This window comes from Ixodes scapularis, unplaced genomic scaffold (genome assembly GCF_016920785.2).
Source record: "Ixodes scapularis isolate PalLabHiFi unplaced genomic scaffold, ASM1692078v2 PGA_scaffold3__209_contigs__length_174095766, whole genome shotgun sequence".
Classification (NCBI taxonomy): Eukaryota; Metazoa; Arthropoda; class Arachnida; order Ixodida; family Ixodidae; genus Ixodes; species Ixodes scapularis.
Genome location: NW_024609868.1, coordinates 1,694,874 through 1,708,419, shown reverse-complemented (window position 1 = coordinate 1,708,419; position 13,546 = coordinate 1,694,874). Strand labels below are relative to the sequence as shown.

The 13,546-nt window shown below is 49.4% G+C and overlaps 1 non-coding gene across 1 annotated transcript; it reads right to left on the bottom strand.

Moving 5' to 3' along the window:
* Positions 1 to 4,352: 4,352 nt before the first annotated feature.
* Positions 4,353 to 4,426, bottom strand: Trnas-gga. The gene has a single exon. It is a non-coding gene; the product is annotated as a tRNA-Ser (tRNA).
* Between the last annotated feature and the right edge of the window lie 9,120 nt (positions 4,427 to 13,546).

Sequence of the window (13,546 nt, the reverse complement as noted above, 5' to 3'; positions counted from 1 at the left end):
AACCTGGGCTGATCGTTGTTTGGGGCACAGAAGGCAACCATCAAGGTTGGGTACGAATGAAGGCTTCGACAGATGGACCGCTGGGGCTGGGCGAAGAGGTTATTCGTCCACACCCATTTAATTTCTATGCAAACTCGATGGCAGGAACGACGCTACCAGCTGCAGAAGTTTGGTTTCTTCAATGAGCCGGTAGAAGCATAAAAAAAAAAAAAAAAACTAGGATTCTATTGTGCGTAAGACAGTGGTGGGAAGCTCCGCAAAAAAAGTGAACGCTGTTGATGTGCGTTGAAGAGAAACAAGGAACCACGGATGAGGCACATCTGTGTCTGAACAGCCTCGGCAGCAGCCTACTGTTCCAGGCACGTCCGGGTGGCCTTCGAACGCTAGTCTACCGGCAGCGGTTTGACACAGCCGTGGAGTCTACCCTATGCCGAATGTGTGAGGCGGACGGAGAATCGGCTGAGCCCCTCATACTCCGTTGCAAGGGCCTCCTGCCAGCCCTCATGAAGGACGCTGACCAACCCTTCGGGAGTGCTCGACCTCTAGTGACGGCACTGGGCTTTTCGTCAACCATCAAGACTGCGCACACCCATCGGAGCAACATCAAGTGGTAGCGCCAGCGTCGACATGACCTCGCGGAAGGTTACTAAATAAACGAAAGAGACGTTTAGAAGGCTGATGGCGAGAGATCCATCACAGTTCACTCTAAATCCCCCAAAAGGCCTGTGTGTGCTTGTGTGTGGGGGGAAGGGGGGTGCACCTGCATGCTCATCATCACTATCATCATCGTCATGCAAACGTGAGATATTTAATGTCGTTGCCTGTTCTTAGCAGTGCGCAGTCAGGACGCATGCTCAGAACGACATCACATTAATAGGCAGCTAAAACCTATAATCTTAATGGTGTGGAAAACACGTTGAAATAATAACTGTGGAAGCTCGCCGTTAGCACGCGCTTAGCAGCCGCGCACTCAAATATGGCCGCCAGTGAATTATCCGTATAAGTGTGAGCAAAAAATGAACGCTTCCTGCGAAGCCGCGGCCTCCTTCACCGGGAGATACCGAAAAAAAAAAAGGAAGAAAAACAGACACGACATAATTTTACGAAGCGTCGGACGAGTGCTTCTCACTGGTAGGATTCTTCGTTTGTTTTATCTGCTCGGTTGTGAGCCTAACGTGCGTTTCGTTCTATCTCAAAATGTTGCGAAAAAGCGTGACTTGCGCTAGCGGCAGAAGCTGGTATCCAAGGTCAAGTGCTCTTTTTTTGAGCGGTCCGACACTTCCACAGCCTCGTTTCTTTAATTTTCTTTTTCGTTTGGCTGTTATAGAAGAATAATTCTCAATCCCACCTTACATACCAGCATTAGGAAAGCTAAGTTTGAGCACGATATGCGGTGCGCGCCTCTCCACTTTAGTGTCAAAGTTCTTTTAATTATTTTTTCGGCAGCTGTACATTTTGCAGACGTTCATATACTTAGTTTTCGTTCTGGTGTCAACATATCTTTTTTGTGTAGCATGCATTATTGAAAGTGAGCTTTTTTTTTTTACTTCTGTATTCTCAGTCAAAGCGTATAGACCAGGAAATGTCTGAACGGATCTTATCACGTTAGCATGCATCATATAAAAATCAACACCAAGACAGGCACAATGAATAGAGCAACTTCAACTGCTGTCTTTATTGAAAAGCAATCCCACTTGGAGAAAATGTGTTTTTTCTGACATGTCACACAGGTCACACATTCTTTTTTGGACTTGTTTCTTTTTCTCATGAGTTTTTCTTGTTTTTTTAGTTGGAGTCATAGGATCCCACTCTGAAAACAAAGAGGCGTCGCTGGGCGACCGAAACGAGGAGTGGTTCTCTTTGCATCCCACGGTGCACACTGGCACAAAACTACACCGCTCTTTCGTTTCCTTCGCCATATTTCATATCGTTGTGAGTCTCTGGTCTCTTCGTCCCAGCCAGCAGCCACACAATATTACATCGCTTCACAGGCAACGCGAAACAAGAAGAAATAGACCAAGAGGCCCCAAGCCGGCCTCGCTGAACGCTGTCCGACCGGCCTCCTGACCCCACTGTGACTGGCAGCGCCTTACCAGGCCCCTGCGGCGAAATTGGGCCACACGGCACCCAACTCGCATGAAGAGGCCGATGCGGTCGGCACACCTCCCAGTTCCAGTACACTCTACCCAGGAATCCTGGGTTCAATCCCCACCCCTACCTGTTTCCACCTGGATGATCATCGCCCCGGCGTGCGGTAATGTATCACTACTACCTGGTGCACGTTCAAGACCCCAGGCTAGCTCTCGTACTGCGCTGGCTAAATTTCTCATTACAGTGGGTAACAATGTCCCCATGCTCTTGCAGACTAAGCTCTTGCGGCCTAAACAACTAACGAGTAATTTCCTTTATGCGTACGCATTTTAGCTATTTGGTTTGACACGATGGCGTTTTTACGTTTTAATAAATGCGGCGAGAGCGTTAATTACATAATTAGAATTTGATTCCTTCATTAAGAGACACACCTCGAAGCACGTACGGCCGCGCTCTATCTGGGTGTGACCGACCGTTCGACACTGGGGGGAGGCGCCGCTGGAGGTCCTGAAATATCGCCTCTTGCCTGAGCAGTGTGCCGGTTGTCGCGCCTTGCTTCTCGAACTGCTAATGATTAGCTGTGTACCTCCACAGGAGGGTGTCGTGAGGCGGGAAGCAACAGTCGCCTTCGCTATAATAAAGTCGTCGAGTGTTTAGGCTGCTCAGAGCACTCGAGAATTAATTCGGACGAAAATTGGGTGCAGAAATTCGCTGGAACATTCGGAAATCGTTCCCTACTACTTTCAGTAGACGACGAGCTACACAAGGGAATAATCTGCACAAACATTCGGAATAGAGAACAGATGTTTACTCCATGTTCTCAGTTATGTTGTTTTTTTGTTTCCTGCGGCGTGTTGTTTCTTTTTCTAATAGACTAGACAGAAAAGCAAGAACGTAGTTAACGCTGGTAAAAACAACTTAAAAAAATACTCATGAAAGTGTAGGGTGGCAGCTAGCGTTTTCCCAACAAACCTTAGTCCCCTAGCGCAAGGAGCACTGTAAAATGTTTCTTGAAATAAAAAATTTAAAATTAAAAGTAGAAAGTGCGTACCAATTTTTGCATATAATGACGTACGTAAGGTTTTTGGCTAACTTGTCTCAGACGTGTGTTTTAGATTTTTCGTATATGTAACTGTAAAATATTTCTGCAACCTTGCGGAGTTTTGGCTTTTTCAAGCGATTGTAAGGTGCCAAGTCTGGGTGCTCTTACGTTGGGGAGAAGGTCATTCATGTGTGTTTCGAGAACTCTCCATGGTTTTACTGGCGTAATATTGACTCGAATAATTGACTCGAGGCTTCTGCGAATAAGATTAAGCTCCCGTAATTTGTACGATGCGTACAGTCAGCAAGTTGCGTGGTTGTTGAAAACCTTATCTAAGTAGATTGCATACACTTCATTGTGCTTTTTGTTTATCCGAATAATCTTATTTGGTTGAAACTAAAGTGTTGTCAGGTTTTATTCACGTGGTAAAAATAAACGAGAGACTTCTGGTTTTCCAGAAGAATTCAGTGTGAGACCAAGAAGAAACACCTCAAGTATGGAACTTTCCCTCGCAATCTTACATCGTCGAGATGTCGTTTTCAGTGCCTCAAACCATGGGCCCAGCCAACTTAAACTTACTAAAAAAAGGCGCCCCTCGTGCCTCTAGTTATTTCGTTAAACGACTCCGCGGCACACACATGATGGCCGTAGCAGATGTGGACATGAAAACAGCAGACATATAACAATTGATATAATAGTGAAACAAGAGGCGAGGTGGTAATACTTTAATTGAGAAAAATCTTGAGTCTGAGACTTTGTGGGGTCTTTTTTTTCTGTTTTCTGAAGTCTCGAGGTTTTTCAAGGGCAAATATATTAGTTTATTTTTTTGCATGCCATATATGAAAATCAGAAACACTGCAGCGTTATTATTGTTTATTGAATATGAATAAAGAGAGATTGTTCGATTGAATGACTGACAACCATGGAGGCTAGCTACGAAGTAATCCCTTCTACAAAGCCGTCAATCGACGTAAAGATCACAATTTTATTTGACGTGAAGCTTCATTCCCCAACTGCCCGATGGAAAACAAAGAATATATCGAAACATTGTGCTAAAGTTCGAAGTCTGTTTCGGCGTGTCACAAGTAGTAAGAAAGACTGCAACATAATTGGCGACGACGAACGACGAAACTAATCCCCGGAGAAGGGGAACAAGAGGGACAAAGGACAAACACATCTCCAAACACAGCCAGGTGACTGGTGCGCGACCGAAAAAATCCGCCTGGTCCGGGTATCGAACCCGGGACCTCTCCATTTCCAGTGGAGTGCTCTACCGACTGAGCTAACCAGGGCTTAGACGTCAGTAGAGCAAACGGGTTTCATCAGCTGCCACCAGTCTAATGCTTGGGCCACACGCGGGCAACTCGAATGCCATTTACAAAGAATGACATTCATGTGATCAACGAATCGGATCGCGATCTGTCGCGTGTGGAACGCCCCACGCTCGGAGTGTCGCGCGCTGATTGGCCGATCATTCAAATGTCATTCGTTGTAAATGGCATTCGAGTTGCCCGCGTGTGGCCCAAGCCAACGTTATTAGATTACCTCAGTTGTGGAGCTCCCGCGGATGGGGGCTCCCCCCCCTTCACTCACCCCAATCCGCCAAGCGTCGATCGAAGCGCCATCTATAATTTCGTTTTATAACTATGCGTTCCGAAAAGCCCGGCTGACTGAAGTACCAAATGGCGATCACAACGCCGCCATTTATCCTGCAGCGGTCACTCAAGGAAGTGCACGTAACGTCTATTTTGGCTTCAATCGGCCATTTCGGAGCCGAAACAGATAAAGTGGAGAGGGGATGCCACCCCCGCGTCCCCAGCGGGCGCACCGCGAATTCGACCCCGAAGTTAAGATGAGCCTAGGTCGGGACGCGCTACCTGAAATCTCCGCTGAGGCATGGTTGTATGAAAACAATATTAATTGTACTGCAAAACCTTGCAAACTAAAGATTTTAGAAAACATCACGCGCCCCCCTTTTGTACTAAACTCCAATAAAAGTTACTACAAAAAGTTTTTTCCCGTTGGTTTTTACGGTTTTTACGTTTCGATAACGTTGAAACGTACGTATCCTGATTCAGTTACCAAAGCAGCCGTCTGGCGGCGCGTCGAGCGACGCTTGGCGAGTCGTGGTGAGTGAGGGGGGGGGGGGGGGGGGGGTACTGTTCGTGTATGCAGCGCCTATGAGCAGTTCCGTAAAGGTGTATCCACACGACGGACCAAATTGCTGTTTTGGTCCGCGGGCCGCGCATCACGTGATCTTACGTCACCGCTTTTCGAGGTCCGCCGGCGGTCCGCGGCTCGCGCTTGTGAGAAATGCCAAGCGCTTTTCTCGCCCGGACCTTGGCGGCGGACCGCGGCGTTTTTAGTATAATTGAAGTGCTAAGTCTGGCAACAAGCTGACTTTTGTTGTTTAGATTGGAATCCAAATCCAAAGTCGTGTTCTTTTTGGCGCCAACTGTTGAAGACGAAGAAGACGAACCTTTTGTTGTGCGACGATGGCGGCATGGTGCGACGATGCAACTTTTTACTTCATCGCGCTCGTGGAGCGATTCCCCGCTCTGTGGGACAAAAGATGCATGCCCTTTTCGGATCACTTAAGTCCTCCTCGTCCTCAATAGTCAACGCCAGGGCCACCGCGGCCAAAAGTCTCTTTCGTTCAACCTCCATCTTGGCTCTTTACAAATAGCCTCAAAGCAGCTCGTTGCATGCGTTTGGCAGAGCTGTGAGGTCGAGGGTTAGACCGGCCCGTTCACTCTGTCGTCTGCTCTTTTGGTCCGCCGTGTGGATGCTCATTGCAGCCGGGCGGCCCGCGGGCCGGGCATCACGTGATCAATTGGTCCGCGGACCGGTCCGTCGTGTGGATACACCTTAACTGAGCTAATCTAATAACGTTGGCCCAAGCATAACACCAACAAGGGTGAAGCTTGCAATTTCAGGTCATGATTATGATGCAATTGTAGCGGCAGCTAGCGGCAGCGATCTAGCGCTTGAACGGCGCCAAACCTCAAGGGACAGGCACGAGCAAAAGGACACGGGGTGCCTGGACCACGAGCTGCACGGACTCTGGGATTCGGCGAATGGGCCTTCGATGAACTAGTCTAAAGTACAGTGTAAATATTGTAAATGAAATATGTCGAGTGTGATCTACCGAGCCTACACTCCTACACAATTAAATGCAGATGTGCAAGCGAGCTGGACAAGAATGACGAAACTAACCGCCGAATTCAGAAACCTCACTCAAACTACACTCAAACTGAAGGGCCCCTCCACTTCCTCGAGGAAGGCGCGAGGGCCAGCGATGGCCAATTGCGAGGACGGATCCGCCGTCGCGATTGGCCAGCGCCGGCCCTCGCGCCTTTCTCCAGGGGGTGGAGGGGCCCTTCGGTTTGAGTGTAGTTTGAGTGATGTTTCTGAATTTGGCGGTAATCTCTGTAGATGGGGAAGAAGGGGGACAAAGGACGAACACAAAGCTCCGAGCACACGTAGGGGACTGGTGCGCGACCGAAAACGAAGGGTTGCAGATTAAACCCGTTTGCTCTACTGACGTCTAACCCCCGGTTAGCTCAGTTGGAGGACCTACCAACTGCCAAAAAATCCGCCTGGTCCGAGTATCGAACCCGAGACAGGCGGATTTTTTCGGTCGCGCACTAGTCACCTAGCTGTGTTTGGATATATGTGTTTGTCCTTTGTCCCCCTTGTTCCCCTTCTCCGGGGATTATTTTCGTTATTCTTGTCCAGCTCGCTCGCACCTTCGCATTTAATTGCATTATAATCATAATTGGCGATACCGTGTGACCTGAAAATGAAGTGCCGCAAAATGTGATTCGTCCTGATTGCCCACTGTCGCTATTTGTAGAATATAAAATTTAAAACGACACTTAAATCGTCTTTATTTCGCCTCCAGGATCACGGACATCGCTATTATATTTCAGATTGTTGTGCGAAGTAGCCAAAACAGCGCTTTCAAGAGAGCGTTGAAGCCCCTTCTTCCCGTCCTGTTCGGTGGGAGGTGAAAATCGTGACGTATTCTACGGAGATCTGAACGTTTCCCAAACAGTCAAAAACGTCCCTCTCACGCGGCACGCGCGAGGCAGTTGTAACATCTCGGTGACACCCAGCGGTTGGTTTTTCGGTTTTTCTCGCGTCTATTGATACGTCCGGGTCAAATGCTCATGATATTCAAATCCACGGGACGACAAAAATACGGTAGAATTCACCACTAACTTGTTTTTGTTTTCTTTCAGGCTTCTTTTTAGGGTAATGAAAACAAGACTTTTAGCCACAGCGGTGTCGAACCGCGTGCCTGTTGGACGTTGGTAATCGAAAGCGTCCCCGATCCAGCGTAGAAGTTCATCTCCCCCCCCCCCCCCCCCCCATTTCCCGCCCTTCTACTTGTGCAGGCTTGCAACTGCTGCGCGGTAGACTCGCCTTCTTCTGAGAGGAGGGGGCTTTAAGAGACAAACGACCTGGCAAAATTGAGAGGTCAGGAGCGGACCCCCTCCTGCCGCGCTTTTAAGAACGGGAATGCACTCCTTGTTTTTAGAGCGCCCTTCATTTTGCCCCCAAAGGAACTTGAGCACGGAGCGAAGGGTTGCAGACAACGGTTTTGGGCACGGCCGCCCGCGTTGTCATTCTCGTACAAGGGGTATACAGGTGCGCACACATAACATGAGCAATTTCGGAAGGGGACTGAGAGCCGGGGCGGCTACTGGGATCCTCTAATTTGGGGGTTCGTTAACAGTTTGCAAACATCTCCTCGGTCGAGCTTCCGTTCGTGCCACCACCGCCGTTTTGTCCGCCGGTTAACCTCTAGAAATCCGGACCACTTTTTTTAAACATTTTATACTTTGTTTTTGTTGGTAACTCGAAAGAAGGTGCCATATCTGTGCGTGATTACCGGGAGGCGAACTAAGTAATTGCCAGTACTGAGCACGCACGATTATCAGAAAAGCACGGGTCGTCCGAGTGTTCTTTTGAGGAAAACGGTTCTTCGCTCCTGACCGGAGTTAGCGAGCGTTAACTTTCCTGGTGTCTGAAGGTAACAATGAGCGCAGCGTGAAAAAGGGGTGTTTAGCAAGGCCCGTTTTACACGCCTGTGAAGGTCAGCATCCTGGCGACCCATTGAAGGCATTGTACGCTGTTCTTCGTTAGTACAAACACCCGTGTGAGGTCCACTAGCTGGGTGGGCTTCTTCTTTTTTATTTTTGTGCGCAATTACAACGACAAGAATATACTTTTGCTTGTATTAGCGGCGAGATGTTTTCGTGGCGCCCTCCTATAGTTCCCCTTTGTGACGTCATTACCTTGCAAACAACAAGTTCGATGGTGTTTGTTATTAGCATGGTGGAAGCTTGAAATCATTGCGCTTTCAAAGGAACACTGCCAACAGCGTCAAGATTAAAGTTCTTTCATTCCTCTTATTTCCGTCAATGATAAATCCCCTTTCCGACGTCATAGTCAGCGTTCGGCCAATCGTGGAAGGCCGACCACAGCGACGCTTTCGGTCGCGCACGTCGCCAATAGCTTAAGACACAGCAGCGGGGCTGACAGAGGCTGAAAACCTGGCAAGGTTTTCGGGTGAAAATATCTCAGCGGCAGCCGTCGATTCGTGCCGAAACGTCCGCAACAGCGGAGTGGGGTCTAACTTGTACGTAGCGTTTCGAGTAGCATATCTACTGGTCACTTGTAACTTTTACAGCTGGCTCCTCCCACCGCTGGAGATGACGTCCGTTCTTCATGTTGTAGTTGTTGATGTTTTTGTTGATGTTGTAGTAGTGGTTGTCGTTGTTGATGTTGTAGTCGGCGATGTTGGTCGTCCGTCGTCGATGTTGCAAAAGCAGCGCACCTGCTGCCTGCGCTGCAGAGGCGCCACCAAGCGTTAGTAACTCGCTCTAAACTTAGGGTATTTTGTAGCACCGAACGCCCACGGCACGCGCTCCCTGGAAATAAAAGAAAATAGCCCATAACCAAATGACCGTCGTAGCGCTGTAAATGCCAAGAGATCGGGCCGGGAAACTGACTCTCACGCGCTCCGGAACAAAAAGGAAACAAGCGTTTGGAAGAAAATCGAACAGAACAAAAGTGTTCGCAGCAAAACTGATCCCTATTTTGTTCCAAACTCTTTTGTTCACGCCCCCCAGTGCTGCACTGTGCGTAAACGCGACGCCGATGACCAACGACTGCGCCGTGACGTGTCGCAGCTATCGCTCTCCCTGTACTGTGCATTAACACAGGACTGCCCAGTATTTTCTTTTTTAAGCAACGATATTGCTTTTGTTTGCGAGCAGGAACGAGCAACGCATTATTTTTACTTTGGGACTGAGTAACATGGAACGGTAGTGAATACTAAAAGATTGTAATATCGCTCAATTGTTATTAATTTGCACGACGAAACAAGATTGAGAGAAAAAGTTGCACCATGCAGCTAGACGAGACAACAATAACGTCACAAATACCAGAGAAACGAAAACTATTTTTTGCGTTTTTTTGCTGTTCTTTTTGCGTGTGTGTGTGTTGGTACCACTCCTGCCACAGCTTCGATTAGTAAATAAATTAGTAAATGAGTAAATAAATTAAAATATATCTAACAATTGTGCGCTGTGTCGGGCTTTTGGGGTTATGAATAGTCACTAGCTGGCCTTTTTCAGCTATCATTAAGGTTTATAAATACCATATTTATTATCAACGTGATAGACCCCTTCCGAAAGCCACGTGCAGATTATCAGAAGGTTGGAACCAACCCACGAGGTAGAGGGGCTTAGAGTGATAAACCGGAAGTTCGGAAGTGGCAGACCCCCGGTTGCCGCCATGTTGTACGCAAATGTGACCACTTGTCACGTGACCTCCCAAGAGACGTGACGTCACAGGTAAGATGGCAGCGCCCATAGCTGGCGGATGCGAGTTTGTTCGGTGCGCGGTAGCCGTGATGTGCAGCTGCTTTCCGACGACTTCGGGCTTCTTCGTGCTCCCTGACGCAGGTATAATGTGAAAATATGAAGGAATGAGACTTTATACAGTTTTTACGCAAGATCGCTCTGGATCATCTGGATATTAACGCCTGTGAGACAGCATCAGCTCTGCATCGCCGTACCGGTGCTTGGATTCCGGGATGTGTCCGAGGATCGATAGAACTTTGAGTGCTTTTAACATGAAATTTTCGCATTCTCTTAGTTTTGTTTGAACGTTGAAATATCTGAGAATCTACGCGAAATGTATACGTCGCGTTAGGGCCTAGAGGAAGTTGTTTCAGCCCTCCGTCACCGAACAACCATAGCAACTTTTAGCGAGGAAGCTCCTGCGATTTTAACCTTTTGTGCGAATCCACGATTCTACAGTTCAGTTCATAATGCGTTTATTGGCCATAATCTAGGGGGAAAGGAGAGGGAGGGCGTCGGTAACTACGCGGTCTGGACGCTGGCACGAATTAAAAGAGAAGGGATTAGATGAAGATGTCCAACTTGGCGTCATAGATAAAATCTAGGAGGCCGTTCAGGATTCTCCTTTGGTTGTCCTGGGATCCAGGCGGGTGGGTCCATCCCTCCAGGGAGCTAATGTATGGTGGTCGGTGCTTTGTCCTGGCTTCCTTTGATCTGGGCACTCCCATAGGATGTGGTGAGTGTCGGCTTTCTTGCCCATGGTGCACCTTGAACAGGTTCCAGACCTGGTTCCTTTGCTCCATGATGCGATGCGGGCGGGCGTGCAGTGTCCGTGCGTATTTTCGTGAGGAGAACGCTGGCTCGTCTGCCGAAACCCTGGGGAAGGGGATCTGCGTTCGGAGGAAGTTTCTCCCACAGTGTGGTCCGGTAGTGCTCTTTAATCTGGGCCCGTTCTTCATCCGGGTCGTATCCTTGATCTGTTTGGCCAGCCGTGTCCTGATCACAGGCGGGGGCATAGCCGTGGTCGTGTATATGTGGAGGGACGTCAGCAGCTTCGCGGAGAAGGGAAAGGGACGCGCGAGCTAGCTGATGAGCCTCTTCATTGCCCTCGATGCCTGCATGCGCAGGGACCCAGGAGATTTTGGTAGTCGTTCCTTCCTGCAGGAGTCGGGAGGCGAGCTTCTTGATTTCCTGAACTATGCGGCTCGGGCTTCTTGCTTTCTGGCATTCTTTAATTGCTTCTCTTGAGTCCGACAACACTCGAAGTTCGCGAGGTAGCGGGTGTTGTGACTTGAGGACTGTTTCGAGGGCGAGGTGAATCGCCGCAAGTTCACCCCCTTTGATGGAGGTGCGCATTGGAAGTGCGTTCGCGGCCGAGGAGCCGAGAGCTGGAAAGTAGACTGCCGCGGTCTTCAGCGGAACCGGGGAGTCTTCTGCGGCGGTGTCGGTATATGCGGCCATGATGTGAGTGGGGTTGGTCCATGTCTCAACCATTCTGGAGTGCGCTTTTGCGATTCGTGCTTGCTGTTGGGAGTCGCCTTTTCGAGCAGTCGGCTTGTTTTCAGCAATGTTCATGTGATCTTCCCAAGGAGGAAGTTGCTCGGGAAGGTTTGGGAGTTCTTCTGTTGCGCGCCATAGGAGTTTCAGGATTTCCCGTCCTTGCTTAAAGTGCTTAAGACGTTCGCCGTGTGCAACCGTGCGAGCGACGACGGTGTCATGAAGTGAGTTGATCTGTGCGTGCTCCTTTAGTTTCCCGAGCGGGGTGAACCGAGGGAGGCCCGTGATGATCCTCATAGCTTGGTTATTCAGGGACTCAAGTTTTCGCCACTGTGCCTTGGTGAGCCAGTAGTGTCGGGCTCCGTAGCAGACTCGGGAGACTACCATGGCCTTTACCATCCTTCTGGCGATCTCGTCCGTTGCACCGCCCTTGGCGCTGCAGATTCTTCTGATGGCATTGAGGGCAGAGTTGCAATACTTCAGCGTGTCTTGAAGCCATATGTCCCCTTTGCCTGTCTCCTCCACGGTAATTCCCAGGATCTTGACAGACGTAGAGGGCTGGATTCGCTTTCCCGCGAGCACGAGATGGAGCTGGTCGCCAATCTTCATTACTCGTTGTCGTTTGGGTGCTATGGTGACATAGTTAGTCCTGTCTGGGGAGGCTTGGAGGCCTACCTTGTGAAGGTGGGCTTCAATCATGTCTAGGCCGGCTTGGAGTGTGTCTTGTTGCCTCTCGATGTCTTCGCTCTTGGTCCAGATCGATACGTCGTCGGCGTACATCGTAAACCCTAGCTTGTTAATTTTTTCGAGTTCGTAAGGTAGGGCCGCCATCACGATGTTGAAAAGCATCGGTGAGATGACAGAGCCTTGCGGGACACCTACTAGGTTGGCCTTGGGTTCACTGCAGTTGGCTCCGCAGCGGACCGAAAAGGTTCTGCCTTCGAGGAAAGTCTTGATGACGTTTAAGGATCTCCCAGTGATGCCAAGGCGCTGAGATTCTTTTATGATTGTTGAGTGTGGAACAGAATCGAAAGCCTTTTTGACATCAACTGTGATGATGGTTCTGATGTTGGAGCGGTCAGGGTTGATGTTGCGGATAATATCCGCCGATATCAGAGCCAGGCTTTCCTGGGTGCCGATGCCGGGTCAAAACCCCGTCTGGGCCGGGTGGAAAGAGTTGTTAGATTCGAGAAACCATTCTATTCTTGAAAGTACCATGCGCTCCATTATCTTGCAGGTGCAAGACGTAAGGGAGATCGGTCTGTAGTTTGTGAGGGTACCTTTGTCCTTGCCCGGCTTGGGGATTGGGATGACGAGGGAGTGTTTCCAGCTTTTGGGGAGCTTGCCAGTTTCCCAGATCTCATTAATCCACTCTAGAAGCTCGGATTTGGTAAGATCTGGGAGATTTCTCAGCATTGTCATGGTGATCTTGTCGGGTCCAGGGGCTGTGTGGGTTTTTCCACGTTGAAGAGCGCTTTCGAGCTCGCCCCGCGTGAAGGGCCGGTCCATGCCGTAATCCGGAGCCAGGACTTCATGGTGGTATGGCGAAGGACAATTCCTCAAGTCGGGCTGGGGAAAAAAGAGGTCCCCTGCCATTCCGGCGAGTTGTTTCTCAGTCTTGTTGAGCTTAAGGGCAAGTGTGAGTGTTGCCCCTTTGCATTTCTTCTTTCCAAGAAGCGCGCGATTCGTGGCCCACAGTTTCGATATCGACGTTTTCTCGGAGAGCGATGCGCTGTAGTCGAGCCAGCGGTGTTCGTCAAGTTTTTGTGCGTAAACCTTCGCTTCCACCGTAGCCCTGGTGATGTTGAGTCTGGCTTCGGTGCTTTTCGGCCCTTTACGGTACTTTTGTATCTTTTGCAGTCGCTTGGCCCACAGCTTCAGAAGGTGGAGATCGGGTGTTGGAGTATCTTCACCGATGTCCTTTTTGATGGTTGCAGTCCTCAAAGCGCTGTTGAGGCGCGATTCAAAGTCAGCGTCTTCAAGTTCCGCGCTGTTAAGGGCTTCCCTAAATTTGTCCCAGTGTACAATGTTCGCTGTGCGT